Below are 27,226 nucleotides of genomic sequence, written 5' to 3'. Positions count from 1 at the left end.
GGCAAACTATAAACCAGGCATTGTGCTAAGCAGTTTACATGCAACTATCCATTTTCCCTTCTTTCTTTCTTTCTATCTATCTATCTATCATCTATCTAATCTGCTTATCTAGCTACTGGACCAACTATATAATTGTGTTCTAAATTCTACTCCTTTCAACTAACATTATGGTATGAGCAATTTGAAAAGAACCAAAAGTATAAATTAGAGAAAATAATCTAGTTCTATATAAGTTAACAAACACAAATTCACTAATAAAGACAAAGCTCAAACAACTTAAAATGTTTAAATATGCCAAGCTTGATGATGATTATGTGATAATAAACTATAACTCATAATCAATTTCAAAGTGAAAGGTTTGTGAAAAGACTTGTAGTAGTCATAAATTTTACAAAATATAAGTAAACGTTTCCATTGTTTATCTTCAAACAGAATACTATAAAATAATCCTGAGGAAATGTAGGTACTTTGCATTGTTATAATTAAGGATTTATTCTAACACCAAATGGGAAAACCATGATTACTATACATAAGGAACTAATTATGTAAAAATTGGGGGGGAAATATTTGTTGAATGGGGTATTCTCTTTAGCTATTGTTCCAAATGAAACTCCCCAAAACTCAGTGATTTAAAACAATGAGCATTAATTATTGCTTATAAATCTATGGGCCAGTGAGGGGGTTCTACTGAACTGAGCTAGACTCAGCTGATCACGGCTGGCCTTGTTTTTTTTGTTTTGTTTTTTTTTTGTTTTTTTTTTTTTAATTTTCATTTATTATTTATTTATTATGTTTATTTTTGTCTGTGTTGGGTCTTCGTTTCTGTGTGAGGGCTTTCTCCAGTTGCAGCGAGTGGGGGCCACTCTTCATCGCGGTGCGTGGGCCTCTCACTATCGCGGCCTCTCTTGTTGCAGAGCAGAGGCTCCAGACGCTCAGGCTCAGTAGTTGTGGCTCACGGGCCCAGTTGCTCCGCGGCATGTGGGATCTTCCCAGACCAGGGCCCGAACCCGTGTCCCCTGCATTGGCAGGCAGACTCTCAACCACTGCGCCACCAGGGAAGCCCTGGCCTTGTTTTTTGTATCTGTAGGCAGCTAGTATGTTGGCTGGTGCTCTAGGAAGGCCTCAATCACACTGCAATTATTGGCTATAGGCTGGACAACAGGGTTGTCAGGATAATGTGTCTTTAGCATCCAGCAGGATAGCTTAGGCTTTTTCACATGGCATGGACAAAGATTCAAGAAAAAGAACAAAAGCGCCAGGCCTCTTGAGGCCTCATAACTGACACAGTATCACTTCCAATGTCTTTGGCCAAAACGAGTCACAAGGCCAGCCCAGATTCAAAAACACTCCATCTCTTGATGAGAGGAGCTTCAAGGTTACGTTGCAATGGATGTGGATCGGGGTGGGTAAAGTATTTTGCTCTGTTTGTAATCTATTTTATCACATGGTGGATGAAAAGGAAAAGAATGTTGTTGGTTCCCCATGTGTAATGTTAACATAGCTCATACAGGGGTGTATAACGCAGCACTTTTCTCTGAGAACTGCCCACCCCAACTATAGAGGTATCCCGTAAATAGCAAGGACTTTTCTTCTTTGATGAAGGGAACATGGCCTTCTAGTCAGAAATAATAGAATAGGGGGACATATAACTCAAGATGGGCCAATCAAATTAGTACTCAATAATTGAACTGGGTGATTTACAGACTAGTATTTGAGATTAATAGCTGAGCCCTAGATAAGGGAATCCTGTGTTGAGATTCACAAACCTGGTCTAGACTTCATCTTTCATAAGATCTAATTATTAGCATTTCCTTAGATTGTATGGAATAAACCTAGACCATTCCCTTTCTTGCACAAGCATGCTTATATTGATTTATATTACCTAGAACCAAAGTACCTTTAAAAAAAAAACATGGCGTTGAATAAGCTTCTTTTTATTTTTCAATCTTCTCTTTGTTTTTAAATTTTTCTCCTAAAGCAAAGCATCTTCACAGACATTAAGAGACAACAAAGACCAAGAAATACCTAGTTTTTTAATCTATTTTTAACATCTTTTATGGGTAGTGTTTTTTTTCCCCTGGACACCATAACAGAATTCACTTAAAGCACTGTATTATTAAATAATCATACATATTCCAAGAGTTAGAGCCATGAAATGGGAGAATTTTATAAATGAATGGGACTTTAGTTATTAAACATAGGAAAATCTTAGTGATTTGCTCAAAATCACATAAGAAATTAGTGAAAGAACTGCATTATATTTCACTGATGTTTCTACTATCCTCATGAAATGAAGTGGTTTTTATAAGACATTGAAGAGTCCAACTATTAATTTGTCAACTAAAAATAAACTGCGCTGTGACAACCACTCTACACTTGCATTACATGTAAAATAAACAATAATAATACCTATATATTATAGGGTGTTTTGAGAATTATAAATTAGTTAATACATGTAAAACTGATAGACCAGCAATGGTTTATATAACAAGTGCTCAATACATATTAATACTAAGCATTTTCACCTGTTATTTAAATATATTATTTTAAAAAATCAACTGATTATAATTTACATAGAATAAAATTCACCATGTTAAGTAGAAATTTCAGTGAGTTTGGACAAATTTTTATACCTGCATAAACGCCACCACAATCAATATAAGCTACATTTCCAACGATCCAGACTTTTATCATTGTACTTCCCAGCCAATATTTACCCCAGGAAACTATTAACTTGGTTTTTTGTCACTATAGATTAGATAACTGTTTTCTAAGTTTCAGATAAATGGAATGATACTGTATTCATTTGTGTCAGACTTCTTTAACTTAGTATTGTTTTTGAGACTCATCCATTTTTTTTTGTATGTTAAGTAGTTAACTCTTTCAATTACTAACTAGTATTACATTATATGTATGATCACACCATAATTTAAGCATTCACATATTGATACGTAAGTCCTCCAACTTTGTTCTATTTCAAATTGTTTTAGCTATTCAAACTCCTTTCTCTTTTCATTTGAATTTTAGAATCAACTTGACATTTTAGCAAAGACAGATGTGGTGGTTTTGATTGGAATTGTGTTGAATCTATACACCAATTTAGGGATAATTGATATCTTAACAATATTGCATCATGAACATGGTATATCACTCAATTTTTGTAGGTCTTTATAAAATTTCTCTCAGCAATGTTCTTTAGCTTTCATTATACAGGTATTGGATATGTTTACTTTAATTTGGCTTTAAGTCTTATACTTTTCAGATGTTACTGTAAATGATTTGTATTTAATTTCTAATTGTTCATTGCTAGTATAAAGAAATACCATTTTATATTGACCTTGTATATTTCAACCTTTCTACAATTACTTGTTAGCTCTAGTAATTTTGTGAATTAAGACAATTTGACTCCATTCTTTCTCATTTGCATGTCTTTTATACAATATTCTTGCCTTATTACACTAGCTAGGATCCTAGTAAAATAATGAATCACAGTGGCATTACCCATGTTAGAGTATAAGCATTCATTATCTCACCTTTAAGTTTGATGGTTATTGTGAGTTTTTCATAGTGCTCCTATCAGATTGAGAAAGTTCTCTTCTGTTCCTAGTTCATGAAAAATTTTTATCATAAATGAGTGTTGCATTTTTTGATGAAAAGGCTCCATGACGTTGGGCTTGGAAATGATTTTTTGGATATGACACTAAAGGCACAAGCAACATAAGCAAAAATAAATAAGTGGGACTACATCAAACTAAATAGCTTGTGCACAGCAAAAGAAACAATCAACAAAATGAAAAGACAACCTAAGAAATGAGAAAAAATATTTGCAAAACACATATCTGATAAGGTGTTAATATTCAAAATATATAAGGAACTCATACAACTCAATAGGAAAAATATAAACAATCTAATTAAAAAATTGGCAAAGGGTTGGCAAGGATGTGAAAAAAGGTAACCCTTGTGCACTGCTGGTGAGAATGTAAATTGGTTGCAGCTACTATGAAAAATAATATGGAGGTTCCTCAAAAAATTAAAGGTAGAACTACCATATGATTCAGCAATTCCACTGCTGGGTATTTATCCAAAGGAAAAAAAAAACACTAACTCAAAAAGATATAGGCATCACAATGTTCATTGCAGCACTATTTACAATAGCGAAGACATGGAAGCAACCTAAGTGTCCATCGATGAAAGAATGGCTAAAGAAAACATGATATGTACAGATATTCCTCAACTTACCATGGGGTTCCATCCCAATAAATCCATTGTAAGTTGAAAATACTGTAAGTCAAAATTCATTTAATACCCTTAAGCTACTGAACATCATAGCTTAACCAAGCCTAGCTTAAACATGCTCAGAACACTTATGTTAGCCTTTAGTTGGGAAAAATATCTAACAAACATATTTTATAATAAAATGTTGATTATCTCATGTAACATATTGAATATTGTACTGAAAGTGAAAAACAGAATGGTTGTGTGGGTAGTGAATGGTTGTAAGTGTATCAGTTATTTACTCTTGTAATCGATCACAAGGCTGACTGTGAGCTACAGCTTGCTGTCCCTGCCCAGTATCATGAGAGAGTATCATACAACATATCATTAGATCAGCAAAGATCAAAATTCAGATTTGAATTTTGAATACAGTTTCTACTAAACTCATATTGCTTTTGCACTACCATAAAGCTGAAAAACAGTAAGTTGAAATAGTAATTCAGGGACCATCTGTATATACAATGGAATACTATTCAGTCATTAAAAAAGAAGGAATTCTTACCATTTACAATAATACAGATGGACCTTGAGGCATTACGCTAAGTGATATAGGTCAAAGAGAGAAAGACCAATACCAATACCCCATGAGCTCACTTATATGTAGAATCTAAATTTAGAAAAATAAAATTATATTCATAGATACAGAGAACAGATTGGTGGTTACCAGAGGGGGGTAGGAGATGGGTGAAATGAGTGAAGGTGGTCAAAAGATACAAACTTTCAGCTATAAAATAGTCATGGGGTTTAGTGTACAGCATGGTGACTCTAGTTAATAATACTGTGTATATATTTGAAAGTTGCTAAGAGAGTAAATCTTCAAAGTTCTCATCACAAGAAAAAAGAATTGTAACTACGTGTGTTGATGGATGTTAGCTAGACTTATTGTGGTGATCAGTTGCAGTATATACAAGTATTGGATAATTCTGTCTTACACCTGAAACTAGTATAATGTTATAAGTCAATTATATCTCAACAAAAATTAATTAGACCTAAAATATTTAATGTATGAAGAAATATCAGAGAAAGAAGATAAGTTAAACATTGCCTATATAATCTAAATCTAAATCAGTTATATTTCATTACACAGAATAATGTAAAAAACTCAGAATTCTCAGTAAAATTAGAATGAATCAGGATGGGGTCTTCTTATGCAAAATTTTGTTCTTTCAGGTCTATTTTCCATTGTTCTCAATCTCATTCACTTACCACATGGGCTGGGTTCTGGGAAATTTTAAACTAGGAAAGAAGAGAATTTGGCAGCTATGTGCTTGCAGATGCTATACTGAACTGGAATATGTATACAACTGACTCTAACACAGGGATTAGGGGCTCCCATCCTCTATGCAGTCAAAAAATCCACATATAACTTTACAGTTGACCCTCTGTATCAGAGAATTCAACCAATCTCGAGTAGCATAGTACTGTGGGACTGTCTTTACTGAAAAAATATCCATATATAAGTGGACCCACACAGTTCAAAGCCATGTTGCTCAAGGGTCAACCGAGGTTGCTTCTCTGTAAACTAAAATAACAGGGAGAGAATTCCCTGGTAAAGGCCACCATGAAAGTTAATCATAAAGTTGATATATTTGGTTTCTGAACTTCTTTCCAAACCTGACATTCATTCCCATTTCTTTGATTCGGCTCTGAAAATAAATAAGTGGAACTATATCAAGGAATCAAGAAGAAATAGTGAAAGACAAAAAACACACACAGAATAATTCCTACTTGTTCACTGGTATAACCAGTGTGTTAACTAGGTAGGCTAATTTGAGAAGATACTATGCCAATATAGAGTATTCTAGACAACAAATTTTAGTTTTATCTAATTGAAATGTGTCTTTAGTTACCAAATAAATTTTTTAGTCTTTCTGAACTACACTTAATTTATAAAAATTATTTATGAAGTACCAATACTTTACAAGACCCCTCTAATTACAAATAAAAGTAATATATCAAAGAAATCTGCTTCAAGTTTAGAGAAATCTTTACAATTTAATTACAGAATATATAATGCTGATTATTACGACACTAAAAAGTAATTTCATAATAGGTTATATGCAGAAATATGTAATTAAATTAGAGATAGAGAAAATATTTCAGAAAGTTAAATCATATATTAACCTATGGAATGGAGGAGAACAGTATTACAGTGAATAATGGTAAAACCACATTTTTATAGCTAATTAATTCATTTACTGCCCCTCACCTTTCTTTTTAATGCATAAAATTAAAATTTTAAAGTAATGTAAAAGAAAAGTCAAATAGAGATCTGTTATTTTTAATGAGACCTACATGTGCATTTGGTTAAGCAATAAATTCAATTTCCATACTACTGTCTATAGAACCTTTTATTAGGGTAAGGTCAAAAACAGGGAATTTGGAAATAAGATTCCCCAAATTGTTTCAGTGTTGAATGATATCACTGTTGGACAAATTTGATCCAATCTACAAGATTAAAGTTGTCTTGACTGATAAAGACGTAAGCCCCTTTTTGTTCAATATTGATGATAGGCTATTCTAAAAACAATAGAGAAATTATGATCTTTTTTAAAATCAGTTTTTTTTCAAGTTATTAAAAACAGCTCTTCATCTTCAATGTGTGAATTTAATATTTCAGCAAGCAATATTTATATTTAAAAAGCTTAAGTAATAAATAAGTTTCACATTAAGTTTCTTTGCAATAATTACTGAAAATGCTACAAACACCATTACGATGTAAAGCTCCTTTTTTATGTTTTATGGTACTGAAAAATCGCAGTTAATGACTTATATTGATGAAAAATAATTTTGGACAGAAGACTTTTTTATATAGACTGGTTTTTAAAACTCTCCCACATCCTCATCCAAAATATGTGCATACAAATTCACAATGATCAATAAGTCATTTAGTTTCAACACTGTGGTATTAGATTAGTTTAGTCTTATGTCAGGTCAATTTCCTTTCTAAACATTTTCAATTAATGTCTATGTACTCCGATAAATATAGGACTCTGGAGAAATATTTAGATAAGTTAAATTTAGCAGAGATCTGACTAAAATCACAAGCCACTCCTACCAACATAATCACTTCCACAATGACCTGGAAACTGGTTCCATGTTTCAGCATATAGCCCTTGAACCTTTCCCATAACCATATGCGGCATATTCCAAAATGTCTAAACTCAGCTTACTCTGATACAGTGTTGTGATACTCAGGAGTTGAAACACTTGAGCAAAACATATATGCCAGTAAGCAAAGTTAAACCAAGTAAAGGGTTCATAGAAACAAGGGTTATCTAGTTACGTACTTCCGCCTGGGATTGTAAGAGGGAAAAATGAGAAAACATGAATCCAGGATATTACTATTCCATTCCACTTTTTAATAAAATGTTCATCAGATAGCACAACTTCCTCTGGCAGTTTGAAAAATAGGTCTATTAACAGCAACATGTGAATTTTTCCTCCTCCCGATGAATATTTTGAAAAGCTTTGTCATTACACTAATGGAAAATAACCTCCAATAATCAGAGAAAAAATGGCTTTTGCAATGACGAATTGCTTAAAGCAAAACTAAAGTGTTTGTATATTATTTCTTAAACCTGACAAATATTGGACAACTTGAATATGTCAATACAAAGTACATCCTCTAATTTTAAATTTTATTTTATGGCTAGAAGGAGGAAGTTTTAGATGAAATAATGACACTGTAACAATGAGACTACCAATTTGATAAAAGTACAATTTGGCCAGGGTTTAAGTATAAGTACAAGCTTTTTATAAGCACCAGTTTTGAGAGTATAAATATGTGTAATTTACATTAAATTGATTCACAACTGTGTATATGTTGATCATCTGCCAAATTCCTAAAAATATCTAAAATTTATTTTATTTGTAATCTATCCACAGATTTTACAAATTGAATTATTATATAAGTATTAATTTTCAGTGTTTTTGAAAGCACAACAAAAGTAGCATTTTTATTTAGACACTAATTAACCAGAAAAAAAATTTAGATGTTTTTAAAAGCCACTTCATCAAAATAAAATATTGATGTTACCTTGCTACCAAGAGTCAATTTGTATTGTCTCAAATGGCTTTTCCTTTCCTAAGCAATTCTCCTTTTCCTACCTCTTAGAAATCATTCAATGAATAAAAGGACAGTGTTGTAAATATACATATTGTTATTATTTTTAAAATCTCCCTTGGGTATTATCTTAACCATCTTACTGAAGAACTACAGAAACAATAAATAATAGTTCTCTAATGACAATAACTTATTTACTTCTAGTTTCCATAAGCCTACTTATTACTGGACTGAAAGTTGTTATAGGGTGATATAAGAATTACCAACTTCCACAATTTTCCTGGTGATAAGAATGCTAATAGGCTAACTTTTACTATTCAACTTAAAGAGCAATATTATTTCTCTACATCTAAGGGAAAATGTACAAGATATGTTAATTGTGCTTTTTCATTTTCACGGTGTTGGAAGACTTATTATCAATAAGTCATGATGACAAGGACTGAGAATAGATTCTGTTTTTAAGATCTTCAAAAGTTACTAGGGAAATTAAATAAGTACACAGACAAATAAAGTATAAAGCAAAATAAGAAATGAGAGACATGAGTACATGCTACAGAAATTCAGAGATGAAAAAACGCTTTCTGTCTGAGGGGCAAGGAAGGGAAAATCAGGAGACCCTTATCGCAGATATCAGTTTGCAGATAGCCTTAGTACATGGGAAGAAGGGAAGAATCTAAAAATTAAAGTTAAAGATAGCCAAGTAGATACCGAGAAAAAAAGAAAGAAAACTTCATTGGTATACATTCAAGTTATTTAAAAGTTTTTTATGGCCTTTTTTTGTGTTTAGGAAACCACAATTTAAAATGCCCATTTTCACCTTACTCAAGAAGGACCAAAAAACATATTTTTTCACTTATTTATCTCTTATAAAGCTATACCTTATATATAGTAGTTGCTCAATAAATAATTGCTAAACTAATGAAATACCTACAGTGAACCTACTTCATGGAATATTTATTTAATGGCATAAATAAATGGTATAATCTGTACCAAGAAACTGGATACTTCTATCATAGACATCAGTTTTTTTATGATAGGCAAATAAATTAGTTGTCAAATGCTTTATAATACTGTATTCCTAGTTTTCCAACATATAAAAATTCCATGGATTTATTAAGAAAACTGGATGTTCAATAGCTCAGGCATTGTACATTTTATGTTGCGCAATGTTTTATAATGAAACTGTCAACTTTGTTCCAAGCAGGTAAATAGACAACTAAGCTCATTTTAAAACACAGACTTCCATGTCTCTGTGTGCAACATGTGTCACAAATGAAGAAGAGTTGTGGGTATGAGAAGTAAAAGAATGTTAACATTAAAACATAAAGAGCAGTAGCAATCAGTTCAAGAGCTGTATGAGAGATTATAAGAAATTTATCCTCAATCACATTTATTAATCCCATAGAAAATAAAGTCTACCAAATCATCCCTTAAGACAGTCTCTGTACTATTTCTCAAAGAGAGTAAATAAAACTTTCATGGTGGATGCTATTTTTATTTTGAAACATTTGCAATTTCCCACTTGTTCAATATTTCAAGCACAACAAATAGGATACCCATTATTCATCTAAATAATAAGAAGAGAACTATAATATTTTACTAACAATAAACTTTGGTATGAAATACTCCATTTAAATGGCATGTCCTTTTTCATTTTTATTATTTAAATCACTTTTTTTCCCTTAAACTTTAGAATTATTTGAGAGGTTACAGTTAAGAAGAATAACCATTTCTGTATTTTCCTCCAGGATCAAATGACTCAAACAGACTTCCTTTTCAGGGAGAATTGAAGACTAGGTAACATAACTGACTCTGCCACTGAAACAAATGTTTTAATGTAGGCTAAAACATTAAAAACATTATTTAAAATATATTAATAACTGGCAAAAAAAAAAAAAGAAGTTTGAAAGGTTTCACCATTTTCCCCACTCCTTCCCAAATAAACCTGACTATGAACGGGAAAGAAGAACTCTGAATGCAAATATTCCACAGGGGCATTTGTCATACATGGTTGGCCTTGAAATCTGGTTATCAATGACATAATGTTCAGGGGATCCAAGAAAAAAAGTAGGCCCTGCCCAAGATGTAGATGTCTAAATCAAGAGAGGATCTTATCATTAATTTATCCAACAAAGAATTACTGACTGGCTTCTCTTTGGCATCCCTCTATGCTCTGAAAATACAGCAGTAAGAAAAATAATCAAAACCCTCTCCAACAAGGAGATCGTATCAATACAGATAAATCTAGTATGTTTTAAAATATATTTTAAAATATGAAGTGTAAAATATTCAAACATAAAAGTAAGAAAATAATTCAAATATTAAGAATAAAAGGCAGAACTGACACCGTAAATAAAAAGTTATTAAAAATGACTAAATAGAACTTATAAAAATAAAAAATATATTAAATGAAAAATTGTAATTGATGGCTGAATTAAATAGTTGATTATACATTATATGTATATATATAATGCTCTCTCTATATATCACCATTTTTGTGTGATGTGTGTATAATGCACAAAGAAACGAAGACATAAAAATAATTTAAGAATCACGTAGAACAGAGAAAAAAGGTTCTGGAACATAAGAGTTCAAGAATGAGAGAAAAATTAGAATGGAAAAAGATAATTTTTGAAAAAAAAAATACTGAGATTTTTCCAAAATTTTTAAAGTATACTATACTGCTGATTCAGGACACCCAGTGAATCCGGAGCAGAATAAACAAAAACAAATCCATACTATTACTTAATATAGTGAAAACCCTCAGAGCACCAAAGATAAAAAGAAGAATTTAAGAACAGTAAGGAAAAAATTTTTTTAAAGATGGATTCCCTACATGGGAATAACAACAAGACTAAAAGCTGACTTTTTACCAGGAATGAAACCCAGATAATAAATAAATATGCTAAGGGAAAATAACTGTCAACATACAATTATATTCCCAGAGAAAATAACTTCCAAGCACTAGGGTAAAATATAGGCATTTTTTGAACATACAAAAACTTAAGAGTTTACCATTAATAGAACCAAGAAATTCTAAAATTTTCAAGCAGAAGGAAAGTAATCCAAAATGGACATCTGAAATGCATGAAGGAGTACTGAAAACAAGATAAATTTGTAGATTAACCTAAACAAACATTGACCATATAAAACAAATAATGTTGTCATGTGGGATGAAAAACAAATGGGATAGAAATACAAGTCGCATGTGAAAGGAGAGAAGTGTGATAACTTTCTAAGTGTGTTAACCCTCTAAGATCTTCAGATTAAGGAAGAGTGTAAAACTGCTAGTTGCCTTTTGATTTTGAAATATTAAGTATAGTGTTAAAATGTCTAGGATAACTATAAATAAAAAGCACAGCTACTATATACCTTCTAAGTAAACAGAGGTTTAAAAAGATAAGAAAAAAAACAAACCAAAATTAAGAAAAAAAAGAAAAATAGAAGAGCAAAGAAAACATATAAAAAGTGGAATGAATAGAAAGCATGAAATAAGATAGAAGAAACAAATCCAAAATAAAAGTGACAACAATAAATGTAAATGGAGAAAATGTTCCATTTATAGAAAAACTTATCAGACTGAAGTAAAAAAAATATATATAGCTATTGTCATTCATTTAAAACATAATGATAAAGAAAGAAAAATAAAAGATATATATCAAGCAAATGTTAATCAAATAAACTTTGTGTGCTTTTATCAATATCAGAAAATATAGACTTTATGGCAAAAAAACATTTCTAGAGATGATGTAGATGAGGAAGATTTAGTGTTTCTAGACTTGGATGCATCCAAGGCAGCTCCAAAATATATGAAGCAAACTGACAGAAATTTTAAATAAGGAATTGAAAAATCACCCATCATGATTATATTTTCATACACATTTCTCTTTAATTTATAAACCAAGCAAAACAATAAAAATCAGTAAGTGAGAGAACAAAACATAATTTACAAATTTGAACTAATGGCACACAATAAATGAAAAATACACATTCTTTTCAAGGATGTCTAGAACTTTATAAAAATTGACCACTGGGTAATGCAGCAAGTCTCAAGAAACTGGAAAGATTTATGTTATAAAGACAAGCTTTATTTCCACCTGTTTATAAGAAAGTTAATTTTAAAATCATATAAATCAAAGATAGCACTCTTCTAAAAATTTATGAATCATAGAAAAATTATAATTTAAAATAGAAGATATTTTACCACGGAGTTTTAATGAAAGTACTACCTAAAAAAATTTATAGGATGCAGCTATCGTGGAGATACACAAAAATGTACAGTTTCAAACACATATTAGGAAAGAAGAGACTGAAAATTACACATTAGGCACCTACTTTAGGAGATTAACAGATAACTAACAAAGAAAGCCCAAAGAGAATAAGAAGAAATTAAATGATAAGTGTAAGAGGAAAACCTAACAAAAAACAATATATATAATAGAAAAGATAAATAAAATGAATAATTGATTCTTTGAAATCTATAATAAATTTGACAAACTTCTGTCAAAATGTACCATAATGAAAATGAAATAAGGCACAAATACACATTAGGAATGAAACAGAAAAATCCACATAATTATGAATGCAGCAGATATTAAACAGATAATAAAAGAATATTATGACTACTTTATCTCCATAAGCATAAAAATGTAGATGAAACTGACAAGTTGTTAGACAAGTTTCTTTTTTTCAAAATTTACTCAAAAATAAATAGAAACCACCAAAATCCTGTAAACATTAAGGAAAATGAACTAATCATTTAGTTCATTAGATAACTTGCGTGTTCCTATAAACACTCTACTTGACCAGAAACGCAGTGTATTAAGTTAGCCAATCCCCAAACGTCAAGCCAACACTGGGCCTTCCCACCCTAAACAAGACTGACTCTGTGGCCCAGCCAATCAGATATTTTCTATTCATCTCTTCCTTGTCCTTTGTTCTTTATTCTTTGTCCTATAAAAGCTCCTTGCCTTCCACCTCATTTTGCAGTTCTCTAAAAGGAGTCAGTCTGTTTCATGAAGTGGTAAATGTTTGTATCACCTAATTTGTTTTCTGTAACCATTTTTTTAATCAAGAAAAGCCTTGAAAACCAAAAAAAGAACCACAAACAGAGAATAGATGATATGAATAATGACTGACTACTCATCAAAAAATAATGAAGGACCAAAGACAATGGAATAATACCTTTATAGTACTGGAAGAAATAAAAACTGTCAACCCAGAACTCTATCCTTTAATGAGGGTAAAATGAAGACATTTAAAACAATTCATCACCAGCAGATCTGTACTACAAGAAATGATAAAGAAATTCATCAAAAGAAAAAGCAAACTTCAAGAAGAAAAACATTACTAAAAATTTAGAAGGAAATTTCTCAGTACGTAATATTAGTTCTTAATAGTAACATTCCTAACTATATATGCACCTAAGTGAGCTTCAAAATACTCAAAGCAATACCTGTCAAAACTAAAGGAAGAAATGCACAAATCCATAATCATAGTTACATTTTTTAACACCTATCTCTTTGCAATTGATAAAAGAACTAAACAAAATAAATCAATACAGATATAGAAGATGTGAACACTCGCAACCAACTGCAATATGTTTTCAAGAAACAGAACAGGTTGTACAATGAGAAGGACATTATCAAATAAGTATTTTAAAGAAAATGCCCAGAATTGAAAAACATGAGTTTCTAAATTGATAAGGCCTATCATTTGTCCAACATAATGGGTGCAAAAACACCCACACAAGTCATGTCATCATGAAACTTCAAAACCCTGCAAAGGCATGTGTCCAAAAGTTCTCAGAGACAAAGCAAAGAACAAATAAAACCAAAACAAACATTGCATCAGAAATCAGAAATCTATTTAAATGAACAGTTTCAGACATAACGGAGTAACTAGTATTGGATTTAACCATCCTGCTATAAACAATGTAAAATTAAACAAAATATATGAAGTCACTCTTTTCAGGGTTTGAGCAATAGTCATATAAAGCAATAATCTTTGAGAGAAGGGAAAAACGTAAGGTAAGTCACATTCTCCCCAGGGGCAATTTCCATACATGCTACAGAGAAGTGGAGCCCAAACAGAGCAGGGATCTTACTGGGAAAAAGACTGGAGTTCATTGTTGCTGCAACAAATTATCATAAACTCAGTGGTTTAGAACAACACCCATTTATTATGTCATAGTTTCCATGGATCAGAAATCTGGGAACAGTGTAGATCTTAGCCAATTCTCTGCTTAGGATATCACAAGGCCAAAATCAAGATATTGACAAGAGCAGGGTTCTTTTCTACAGGCACTTGAAAGAATGACCCTCCAAGCTCATTTAGGTTGTTGGCAGAAATGAGTTTCTTAAGGTTAAAGAACTAAGGTCCCTATTTCCTTGCTGGCTGTCAGCCAGGAGCTTCTTCAAGCTCCTTAAACTCATCTGCATTCCCGATCACATTGTGCCTTCCAGCTTAAAGGTCTGCAAGGGTATGTCAAATACCTTTCATACTCAACGCCTTCTGACTTCCCCTTCTGTCACATCTGACTAAATAGATATTTATATTATGTATAACCATCTTCAAATAAGATACTGGTAAATTATACCCCATTTTCGTTGAAGAAGAAGCAAGAAATACTGGTGAAGAGAAGCTATATTATAATAAAAATAGCATAAGCATTAGCCATGGGTCTAAGGTCTGTATACTAGAAGTGCATTTGGTAGTAAGTAACAGAAAACTCATGTATACACTGTGGGCTGCAAGTAATCATGGGATAAGCAAGAAAAACATTTAATTATCTTACCCAAGAAAAAAATCCAGAGATAGACAGTTTTGCATGATGTCATCAAATACCCAGGCTCCTTCTATCTTTATGTTCTACTATACTTTCAAGGACTTGCTTCTCCCATCATAGTTGCAAAATAGCTGCTGAAACCCCAGGAATTAAGCCTAGGTTCACTGCAAAAATAAGAGGGAAGTGGAAGACATAAGATGCATACGTCCCTTTTATCAATAAAATAAGCATTTTCCAAAACCCCTAACAAGAGTTCTGCTTATATCTCATTAATACAAAGTGTGTCGTATGCCCAATCCTAGCTACGGTAGAGACGGAGATCAGATATTAAGCTGTATAAGACTTGCACGGAGGGAGAGAAGGGGAGAGGCAATTAGGAACATGTCATTTGTTTTTCTGCCAAATGTGTCTGCTACAGGTAGAACACTTTCATTTTTACTTTGGGTAGCTTAACAGCCCAAGCCTTAATCTCCACGTATGGAAAATATCTTCATTCTGTTGGGACACTTAAATAGTAGGATATATGAAAGCATTTAGAATAACGTTTGGCACATTTAATACTCAAGTGATATTATTTTCCCTCTTTTCAAGACCAACATTTCCCTTTGTTACTTATTAGCATGGGTACATAGTTGTTTGTTATATATTTCTCTTTCTCTAGCTTAAAAAAATAAAGACCCTCTTCACATATTGTTATAGTTTGAAACCCAAACTAAATGAACTCCAATGGACAATTATAGCCCAGATTCCTATGTGTCTGGAATGGGTAAATCTACTTGCACAATGTGGTCTTAGACAGGTTTACTACACCGTTTACTTTTTCATCACCTCCCCTCAACACTCCCTCAAATCCAAATACTCCATTCTTAGAATCCAAGTGAAGTATATATGCACTGGTCTGTACGTCCCAGTCATAAGTGACAGGAACACAATTCAAACTGGCTTACATAATTTAAGTTTAAAAACAAAGACTTATGTCTGTGAGTCTAGTCCTGTTTTGTAAATAAGTTCGTTTGTATCATTTCTTTAGATCCCACATATAAGTGATATCATATGATATTTACAAAACAGAACTAGACTCACAAACGTAAAAAATAAATTTATGGTTACCAAAGGGGATAGCAGCGAAGAAGGGGAGATAAATTAGGAGTTTGGGATTAACATATACACACTACTATATATAAAATAGATAAACAATATGGACCTACTGTATAGCACAGGGAACTATATTCAACATCCTGTAATAACCTATAAGGGAAAAGGATCTGAAAAAGAATATATATAACTGAATCACTTTGCTGTACACCTGAAACTAACAAAACATTGTAAATTAACTATACTTTAATTTTTTTAAAAAGGTTAAAAGAAAAACAGAGACATAATCACTCATGTAACTTACAATTCTAAGGGAATAGCAGCTTCAAATAATGTCATGGAATCTGTTTATCTCTTGTCCCTATTTTTCTGTTACTATCAGCCTCAACAGTCTCTCCATTCAGAGAGATGGCAAGATGACTACTAGCCTCTGTATGTAGGTCTGCATTCTAGCAACACAGAAACCCCACAAAAAAAGAAAGCGTCTTCTTTCCAATAATCCCAGAACAATTTTCAGAATTAGACTGACTCAGGAAACATGCCCTTGGGTTAAGATCACAGACTCTACAGCTAGAACAAGCAAGTAGATTCATATCATGACTCAGGACTTAGCAGTTGTATCTCTTTGATCAAGTCATTTAGCCTCTCTGAGCTGTAATCTTGTCACCTGTAAAATAATACTGACTTCCTGAATCAACTGGAGGATTAAATTATTTATATCATCTGTAAAATAGCATCTACTACCTGGATCATTTGGGGGATTAAATTAGTTAATACATCTAAAGTCTTCAGACAGTTCTTGGCAGCAGTAAGTGCTATCTAAGTATTAGGTTCTGATGTTATCTCTTAAACAATCCTTACCCTAGGTGAGTAAGAGTAAAATATGCTGAGGGATGTGCCCATCCTGGGGGAGGTGTGGTTTCCTATGGACTCACAGTTCAAAAGGAATGCTGTCCCCAAAGAAAAGTCAAGGTGCAATTATTAGAAGAATGAGAAATGGATGCCCTTTAAGCAAAAACAAGAGATCCACTACAGTCTAAAAATTTTATTTGTAGCCTTGAAAACATTTATAGATCTCTGCATTAGCTTCAGTAATTGTTCCTCAAGACACAGTCAAATTCTGTATTTCAAAGTGAGCCTTGACAAGTGTGTGTCTGTCTACTTCTATCATATTAACATATTAAGGGCACCATTAAGGGACATTAGCCATTAAGGGGAACCAAGGAATAGGAGCCATTTTAGATTCTTGAACAGAGAGAATCTGCAGAAACATACTTGCAAGAATCTCCTCAAGAATGTTGGACTCCTTTGAATAATTCTGTAGAATTTAATATAACTATCATAAGCTTAGATCACACTCTGTATCAGAAGCACAAAAGACAGTCTTCCTTTCATTCAGACACTGGAAAAAGCTTAAGTCCTTCTTTTTTTAATTTATTTTTGGCTGCAATGGGTCTTCGGTGCTGCGCGGGCTTTCACTAGTTGTGGCAAGAGGGGGGCTACTCTTCGTTGCGGCGCGCGGGCTTCTCATTGCGGTGGCTTCTCTTGTTGCGGAGCAAGGGCTCTAGGCACGAGGGCTTCAGTAGTTGTGGCTCACGGGCTCAGTAGTTGTGGCTCACGGGCTCTAGAGTGCAGGCTCAGTAGTTGTGGCGCACGGGCTTAATTGCTCCACAGCATGTAGGATCTTCCCAGACCAGGGCTTGAACCTGTGTCCCCTGCATTGGCAGGTGGATTCTTAACCACTGTGCCACCAGGGAAGTCCCTTAAGTACTTTTTTGTAAAGCAACCAGAATCCATATTTACAATGCTGGTCCCTGGGCAGTAGTAATGATGGACTGGACTCATGCTGCATGTCTTTTAAACAGGCAGTCAGCAATTCCTCAACTCTTCATTTGGCTCCCCAGTGCCTCCTTCCACCATCACCCCCCACCCCCACCATACACACGTACACACACACACACACACACACACACACACACACACACATATATCATCATGCACAGAGGACAAAAATGTTTTGTTTCTTCTTTAAAAAATATGCATGTGTATGTGTACATAATTCGTAGTAAATATCCAATAACAAGTTAAGATGAATACTCTTGGTTATTGCATGGGCTCTGTGATCTGTGATCTTTGTGACTGGTGAACATGGTGGGTTGGAGGGAGTTTTATTTTAGGGTTTCATTGGATGCTCATGTTTAGTTGGGAGTATAATATAGAGGGGCTATGTGTGTGGTATGCAGTGTGGGTTGGCAGTATTTTCCTTAGGGTAGAAGCATGTGTGTTATGGTAAGTTACCTGAAAAGTGTAGCTTGCATATGAGCAGTGTTTGAATGAGTTGAGTTTGTGCATGGGGGTTATAGTCAAAATATTTAATAAATATTATAACCCATGCATTGACCAATCAGAATGAACCACTGACAAACTGAAGGAACAGAAGCTATAAACAACCCATACAGCCTTATCACATCACACTGGTTAAGTATCAGTCATGTGTGTGTGCACATGTCTCATGGTAGCCACACAATAAGAATTCAGCGTTTGCACTGGCATTTATGGTGGGTCTTCCACATATTGGGCCCCATTATGATATGAGGTGGCAGAAAAACAAGTAGCTGCTTTTTGGATGTACAGTCACACATGGCTTATAAATATATCTGTGCCCCAATCTGTTCTCCACTCACCCTGGCAAGAGGCCAGGTCAGTATGTGGTCCTATAACTCACAGGGAAGTCCCATAGTTAACAAGTTCAGATATACAAGATTACTTATATTTTGCTCATTTGTCTTTGCTTATATCTCCAAAACTGTCTAACATATTTTTTTTCCAATTTCTTTCCCTGTCCCCTACTCAGGACACTATAAGCTGTAATTTAGAAAAATGCATGTACATTTTTGAATTGCATACAATTCAAAAATTGTAGCCCTAAAATCAGATTTCAGCCTGTTTTCTCAATTTGAGCGATGTTTCCATATCTGGTAAAATGTTTTCACAAACTGTTAAGTTTCAATTGTTATCTAGTTTTCTTATAATGGCAATCCTTCCCTTTTTTTTAATATTTTCTATTTTATAGTTGGATTTCAGATGGGGGTCAATTAACTCTACATGCACTCTTATGCCTAAGACTTCAAATAAACAGGGAAATTTTAAGTACTGTGGGACTCTGATGTAATATATAGTCATCGCAATGTGTCCCTGAGTCTTGTTCAAGAGTATACGATCACAGAATATCTTAAGGATCTAGTATAATAGATGTTCATAGTCAGAATGTCATTTCCCTTCTTTCTGGCACAAAATTAGGAGGCTTCAGTAGAATTTTTGGGTGGATACTTGAATATATCACCAGCTGTGGTTTTGAGACCAGTGAGTAGCCCATCTATAGGCCTGCATGGGGGCCCATCATCAAGGCTTGGAGGCCTTTTTCCCCACAACAGCATTCGAAACAGGCTCTATTATTTTCACAACTAAATATCGAACTAAACTATATGGGAAAACTCTGAGTACTTGAGAAAGTCAAAAGTGGGTGGTGGCTAAACTATGGGAATAACCAGAAAATGCTTCAGGGTGAGGGAAAGATGTGAAATTGACCATAAAGCAGGGAAGAATCCACATAAGTAAAAGATGAGGGGAAAGAGACTCCTGTAGGTTAAACAGCACATGCAAACGTGTGGTGGTAAAATGTTAATAATATGTGAAGATAATAGTAAAGTGTGACCCATTTTCATCAGCAGTTGCTAAAGAACTAACAAATAAGATAAGCACAAATGACAAACCCATGAAAATGGCAAATCTACTAAAGGTCATCAAGGCCCATGAGCCATTTTACGCTCTTGGGCAGGAAGAATCTTGACGAAGGTGCTTCAGTCCAGCATATCCTGCAAGACGTACTAGCAGTAATGATGCACTGAGTCAAGGCTCTGAAGCTTTGATTGATTCAACAAAACTGCAAGCAAAATGCTGATCTCATCGTAGGTCATCAAGGAAACTCTGAAGATGCTGAACATAACTTTTATTCTGCAAATGTCACAGAAAACTTCAGCTCTAAAATCTTTGCTTCAACCAAATCTTTTTTCAAATAAATATTGGCTTCAGTTTATCTTCCAATTAGGGGGGCTCACTGCCCCATAGTCTCACCACAAGCTCAAGACCAAATAGAAGGTGACAATGATAGCTTCATAGAGTGGCAGTGTTGGAGTGGAGACAGAGATCTTTAAATGTGAGAATTTCAGAAATCTAAGAGGCCTTGGTCTTGGGGGTGGAAGGCAACACAGACACTCAAGTCTACCAAACCCTTTAAGCAATGGTTTTAGATTTCTCTGTAACAAAACAGAGGTAAGTCTTGAATATTTTTCTAGTAGATATGGGGTTCCAAGACAGAGATTCAATTCAAGTTATCAGAAAAGGAACTGTCTTGGAAAGATACATGGAATCTCACTGAATTCTGAAAACAGTAATAAAGTACCACCAATCCACAAAGAAACTGGAGCTGAAAAATTTTTTATTTCCTCCAGGACAGTCTGTCCTCCATCTCTGCTTCTCTCTGAGCAACCGTACTATAATCTCCTCACTCTCTACACTCTTTCTTTCTATGCATCTTTGAGGTATCTCTGCTCCTATCCACTATACATGACTTTAGTTTACCATTTTGCCAAATCTGCTCAGGTTACATGACCTTTTAATTCCAGTGACTACTACCTTCTATTTCTTTTATTTTTATCTCATTTAAAATATTTTTAAAATAATGACTCTATAAATATGTATTCTCAGTGTTCAAAAAAAAAATCACAGAGCACAGATACATCTAAGGAAAAAAAGTCTAAAATCACCTGAAATGTCGAGGTAAATCACGTTAACAATTTCATGATGGTATTAGTTTCCTAAGGCTGCCATGACAAAATACCACAGACTGGGTGGCTTAAACAACAGAAATTTATTTCTCACAGTTCTGGAAGCTGGAAGTCCAAGAACAAGGTATTAGCAGGTTTGGTTCCTCCTGAGGCCTCTCTCTTTGGTGTGCAGATGGCTACTTTCTCACTGTGCCCTCACATGGCCTTTTGACTGTACACATACATCCCTGATTTTTCTTCCTCTTCTTGGATTAGGGTCCCACCTTGGTGACTTCATTTTACCTTAATTACCTCTTTAAAGGTTCTATTTCTAAATACAGTCACATTAGGAGTTAGGGCTTTGACATATGAATTTGGGGGAGATACAATTTTCTCCATAACAATGACCATAAATTAAAATATCTCTCCCTTCCTCATATGTACATACACATTTACAAACATATAGTTATACTTCTGCATGAATTCAATCATGTCATGTGCTTTTTTTAAATCTGGGCACTTCCTATTTCTTACAGTATCATTTTTGGACCCTTCCATTTTTTCTTTGCCTGACCAACACACATCAGATAACTAGTGTAAATAACTTTATGTATTTATTTCTATATTTTGCTATGCATCTATAATAGGATCAAGGGGCTTTTTGACATTGTTTATTTTTAATGTGATCTGATTGTATTTTATATACATTTCTGCAACTTGCATTTCTTACATGACATTACATCAAGGAAATTTATGCTGGTCAACAGGTAAAGCTCTAACCTACTCTATCTTATAATGCATACACAACATCTTGGGCAATGGATGTACCACAGTTTATTCAATCATTCTCCTCCTTAATTGGCATTAATTTCATTTTCAACTTGTTGCCATTGCCAACTGTATAGCACTAGACACATATCCATAAGTCCTTATATGCTAGTGTTATAATTTACTTAGAATAGCTTCGATCTGGGTCAAAGTTTATGTGTATCTTTAAATTTTACAGCTCCTGCCAGATTGTTTACTTAAAAGCCTATAATAACCCATATTTCTACTACAATGATATGAATGTACACGTTTTTCCAGCATCCATGCCAGCAGAAGGAATTATCACTAATTTAACTATCTGCCAATCTGATGGAGGTGAAATGAGAACTCACCGTTACTTTAATTTTTGTTTTCCTAATTGCAGTAAGACTGAGTTTGCCAGTCATTGTCTTTTCTATAAATTGTTTTCATAGTCATTGCTCATCTTTCCATGGGATTATTTACCCCATTTTTTTTTTACTCTTTTGTAGGAACAGTTTGTACTTTATTGATATTGTCCATTCACCTCTCATATATTATGCAAATGTATTTCCCAATATATTTCTTAATTTTGATGTTGTTTACAATATCTTTGGCATGCCAAAAAATTATACAATGTGTATAGTCACCTATATCTATCTTTTCCTTTATATCTTCTGAGTTGCTAGACTTTGTAAAGGTTTCCTTGAATATTCAGTTCTAACATATTATCTCTTCTTTTTTTCCTTCAATTAATCAAACCAAACTAGACTCTAAAAATGTTTCTCTTACCCTCATAATTTCAAATATCTCATATAGAGAAATTTAGTCCTCTGCCAACACTTAGCCCTCTCACAAGATCAGGAAGCCCTATATCCAGACAGCCTTATCAAAGCACTCACTCAAGAAATCCAGGCATTTACCTGGGAGTTAGTTAGTTAGTCTGCTACTCAGATAATATTTTCAACATATTATTTTATTTCTCATTGAATTCACCTCTTGAAAATTACTATTGAGTATTTACCTTATAGTTGAAAGACTGTTGGGCAAAAAAAATTCAGCATAAATTTTGGCCTAATAAATAAACCTTGGAAATTATTGATAATCAAGTTAAATTTCTTTCTGTTGTATTAAAATATTCTAAAACATCTTTTCAAATTGTAGTTAAAGTAACATATTTCCAACTCAACTTCTTAGAAGGGCTACATGAATGTCCAGGGACATACTGCCACCTGAAAGGGCAGGAAGTATAATGGAAGAGAAGTTGCAGAAGAAAGGGATAGTGATCTCAGTTGAGTGCAATTAAAATAGCCTGCTCTTTCAAAATTTACAAAAGTACATGACCATCTTGAATACATTGTTAAGGGCATCTCCAAGGACCATGTAAGCTTAAGCTTCACTGGCTTCATGGTAAACCATACTTTGGTGATCCACCACATGGTTTCTTTCTATACATGTATTCTAAGAGAATAGAAACTGCTCACCAGAATGACTAATTACACTAGAAGGATATTTCTGGAACAACCTCCTGTTACCATGACCTCCTCTTCCTGTGGAGTCCAGAAACTCCTGATCCACATGTCTTCCTGCCCTAGGTTTTTCCCTACAATCAATGTCTCAGGGGTTTTTTTCTCTTCTCAGATCTCTCCATCTCAGCACCAGCCATAGGAGTTGGACCATTTCATTTGAGTGTTTATGAGCTTGTTTTTCTCTTAAATGGTGTAAGCTACACATCTTCAAACCTCCATCTGTGGAGAGCAACAAATATTCTGCATAAAATTGATGCAGATGTGCAGATGTTTCCAAAGATAGATGCATGTGTGGCCAAAAATAAACATTGTAGGTGTGTCTAGAGGAGAATGAAATAAGCAAACTCAGCCTTCATTATCTTTTTCCCCTTAGGAAGTTGAATCCACCTGCTCAGGCATTGGCTCCAGAGTCTCGATATGTGAGGTATTTCCTTGATGTCTGCCTGCCCATCAACATCTTGAACTTTTACTCTTCAAGGCTATTTTAAACTCCAGAAGTACTAAGTATATATTGCAAGCCTGCCCTGACTCTGCGTGTAACACATGCTCCAGTGGTTGTCCAGGATGCAATGGACCAGGCAGCAATCCATACATCTGAAGCAAATCTCCATGGTCACCCATCTATTGGGAGTACTGGTCATGGGGCTCTTTCTGCCTTGCCTAGTAAAATATTTGTGCCTTTCCCCACCCCATCCCCCTGTCTGAGATCAGAACCACAAATGCCTACAGTGACCTAACCAAGTAATATAGATGACTGATCCTGGCAAGGTGTAAGAAGAAAAAAAAAATCAACCATCAGAAATATTTTTAGCAAAGTATTTAGGTATGTGCTGGTAAACTAGCTCTTTGGTGGGGCGGGGGGGGAAAGACCTGACTTTTAGTGTTTTTCCAATTCCTATGGTGTAAATAATCCTACCATTGACAATTACAAGTTACCAATAATTTAGCAACCAGAATAAGACATTATGTTAAGTGAAATAAGCCAGTCACAGGACAAATACTGCACGTTTCCACTTATATGAGGTATTTAAAATAGTCAAACTCATAGAAACAGGGAGTAGAATGGTAGTTGCCAGGGCTGGGAGGAGATGGAAATGGGGATTGCTATTCAACAGGTATAAAGTTTTAGAAATGCAAGATGAATAATTTCTAGAGATCTGCTGTACAACATTCTGCCTGTAGTTAATAATACCCTTTTATGCACTTAGAAATTTAAGAGGGTAGATATCATGTTAAGTGTTCTTACCACATTTTTTAAAAAATCCTGAATAGTTAAACACCCGCCCTCAAGAGACAGTATGACTTGACTGTAGCATACCATCGAAAATATAGTTTTAGCACATAAAACAATATATAATATATATAAAATCTTAGATCATATTGTTAAATCTAAATTTAAAAAATAAATGTTGGAAAGTGTAAAAATTATCAATCATTTTTGGTTATTTGTTATTGTTGCCTATATATTTGAAAAAGAATATCTATGAATTTTTTGTGCTAACATGGTGCTGTCTAGTCTAATATTTCCCAGTGTGATACACAGCACACAATTCATTCTTAACTCCTCTAAATGGCATAATATTTAACTTGACTCAGTTTCATAACAATAAACTATGTCTGTTTACACTTATACTTCTAAACTTGAATATATTATTTGCATAATGGTTTTAACATTTAGGGTAACTTCTCTTGAAAAATGTATAAGTGCTTCAATTTCAGTATCACTTTTACTGCAGTTCAGTAACTTATATTCACATGTCTTCCTTTATCCCAGTGATATAAATTAAAACAGACCAACTGAACAATGTGGTTCATTTTCATAAGTTAAATATCAGGGAACATTTTTGGGAATCTATTCTTAACTTTCAAAATTTTCAAATTTAGCACAAGTTATTATTTTATTTCTTGTAACTGGCAGCATGGAAAAAGGGGCAAAACTCTGTCGACAAATGATTTTCCCAATGACTGTTTCATTAGGAATAAGTAAATTGCACTGTGCTTTTTTTTTTTAATTAATAAACTTTATTTGATAGAGAACTTTTAGGCTCACAGAAAAATTAGTGGAAAGCACACAGTTTCCAAATACCCCCCCCACACACTCACACAACATCCCCCACTACCAAGAGCCTTTGGTACAATGGTACATTTGTTACAATTGATGAACTTGTGTTGACAGGCTTTATATGTTTTGAATGGCTATTTCTGAACACTCTTTCAGAGAAATGTTGAACTTACTGAGATGGGATTTTTACATACATCTAAAAGGCCAAGTCTTTCTTTTAATCTTCATTGTAAGCTGAGGCAAGGATGTACTCTAAGATGACATGTACAAGTTCATTTCTCCCATGGTACAAAGACTCTCTTGACCACAACATAAATAAATTATGTGTGCCACATTCAACAGCTAATGCATTGGCAATGGTGCTAAAATGTCTATGTCTTGAGCATCAGGAGTGCATACAGTTTATAGTGTTAATTACCACACCCATGATATGTTCCGTTATCAATTTTCAGCACAAAAAGATTCCTGTTGAATACTGCAAAATTAACTTAGTTCTATGTTCTTGCACAATGTTATCAGCTTGGAGTTAAGTTTAGAATTATGTCAGGTATTATTCAATAATTATCATAGGAATACCGTGTCTAATATGCTTGCTAATTTTGAGGCTTTTTTCTATACATACAAATAATAAATTTGTGCTTTTGAGTGATATATGAACTTCTATCTGCAAAAGAATCTTGTTCACATCAAAATTATCATTTAAGAAAGCAAACAATTGTGGCTAAAGTACAGATACAGAGAGGTGGTGGTGGGAGAGGAGAAACCAGTTGCAATAATCAATAATAACCACAATAAATAATCTAACTCTTTTACACTATTTGCCATATAGATCTCTTCCTAAGTGAGCAATAATATTTCTGTTTAGAAATATAATCATAATTATTTTAACTAGTTAGAACACATAACTTCTGCTCTACTAAAAGAGAACATTACATATGATCTCAAAATCTATTTAAGAACATGATACCTATGATATTTTTTTTCAGTGAATCTGTGACTTCCAATCTGCCCAAGATGAAGTAACAGGGACTAGATTTATAGTCTCACCTAGAAAAAGATAAAAACCTGAACAAAATATATGAAACAAATGTTTTAAAGACATTGGACATCAGGCTATGAAGAAAAGATGTGAAACAAGAGTCTGTGATTGTCCCAACGGATTGCCTTGGGAGAGTTTCCAAGCTCAGCACAGGAAGGGAATCTGGGGCAAACCCACAACATTCCCTGAGATGAGGAGGCATGTCTGATAGACCAGCAAGACCAAGACACTAAATTTCATGGGGCAAAATACCAAAGAGAAGAGGTATTCAGAGAGAAAACTCTGAAGATTTGCATGAAGATTCTATTCAGTATTAAGCAGAATATGATCAACTGATGTATATGATGAAACTACCATAGACTGAGGAAAAAAATAACACAAATGTTAGAGGGAGTAAGAACAGGCACTCACACAGGACTGAGAATAATACCTGTTACCAAGAGCCATACTGGGGCATTGGGTAGAGGATTCAGAACACTCTTGCCTCAGATGTGGAAAATAATTATCCCTAGACTAAATGCTACTCTGGTACTGCCAAATAAATATTAAAGGCAAGATGTGAAATGATCAAATTATTTCCAAATAATTTAACCACATTCCAGAACAAATTCAACTGTATTTATAAGAATATAAAATTTTCAAGCACCCAACAAAGTAAAAAAACAAAAAAATCACAATGTCTGGCACCCATTCAAAAATTAGTAGGCATGAAAAGACATGAGAAAATATTGCACATAATGAGAAGAAAAATCAGTCAACCG

The 27,226-nt window shown here is 33.7% G+C and overlaps 1 protein-coding gene and 1 long non-coding RNA gene across 2 annotated transcripts in view; one reads left to right on the top strand and one right to left on the bottom strand.

Moving 5' to 3' along the window:
- Window positions 1–27,226, top strand: part of LOC309622617 — a 620,423-nt gene that overhangs the window by 192,520 nt on the left and 400,677 nt on the right. The gene's annotated exons all lie outside the window — the stretch shown is intronic.
- LOC309622496 (uncharacterized protein) overlaps window positions 328–27,226 on the bottom strand; it is a 188,679-nt gene continuing 161,780 nt past the window's right edge. Inside the window, exon 5 of the transcript XR_014240911.1 lies at window positions 328–15,292. The gene's annotated coding sequence lies outside the window, so the exon portion shown is untranslated. The remainder of the gene's footprint in view (window positions 15,293–27,226) is intronic.

The sequence above is a fragment of the Balaenoptera borealis genome, assembly GCF_965194805.1.
Source record: "Balaenoptera borealis genome assembly, chromosome: 2".
NCBI lineage: Eukaryota > Metazoa > Chordata > Mammalia > Artiodactyla > Balaenopteridae > Balaenoptera > Balaenoptera borealis.
The sequence above is the reverse complement of the archived record's forward strand: the minus strand, read 5'-3'. Positions and strand labels throughout refer to the sequence as shown.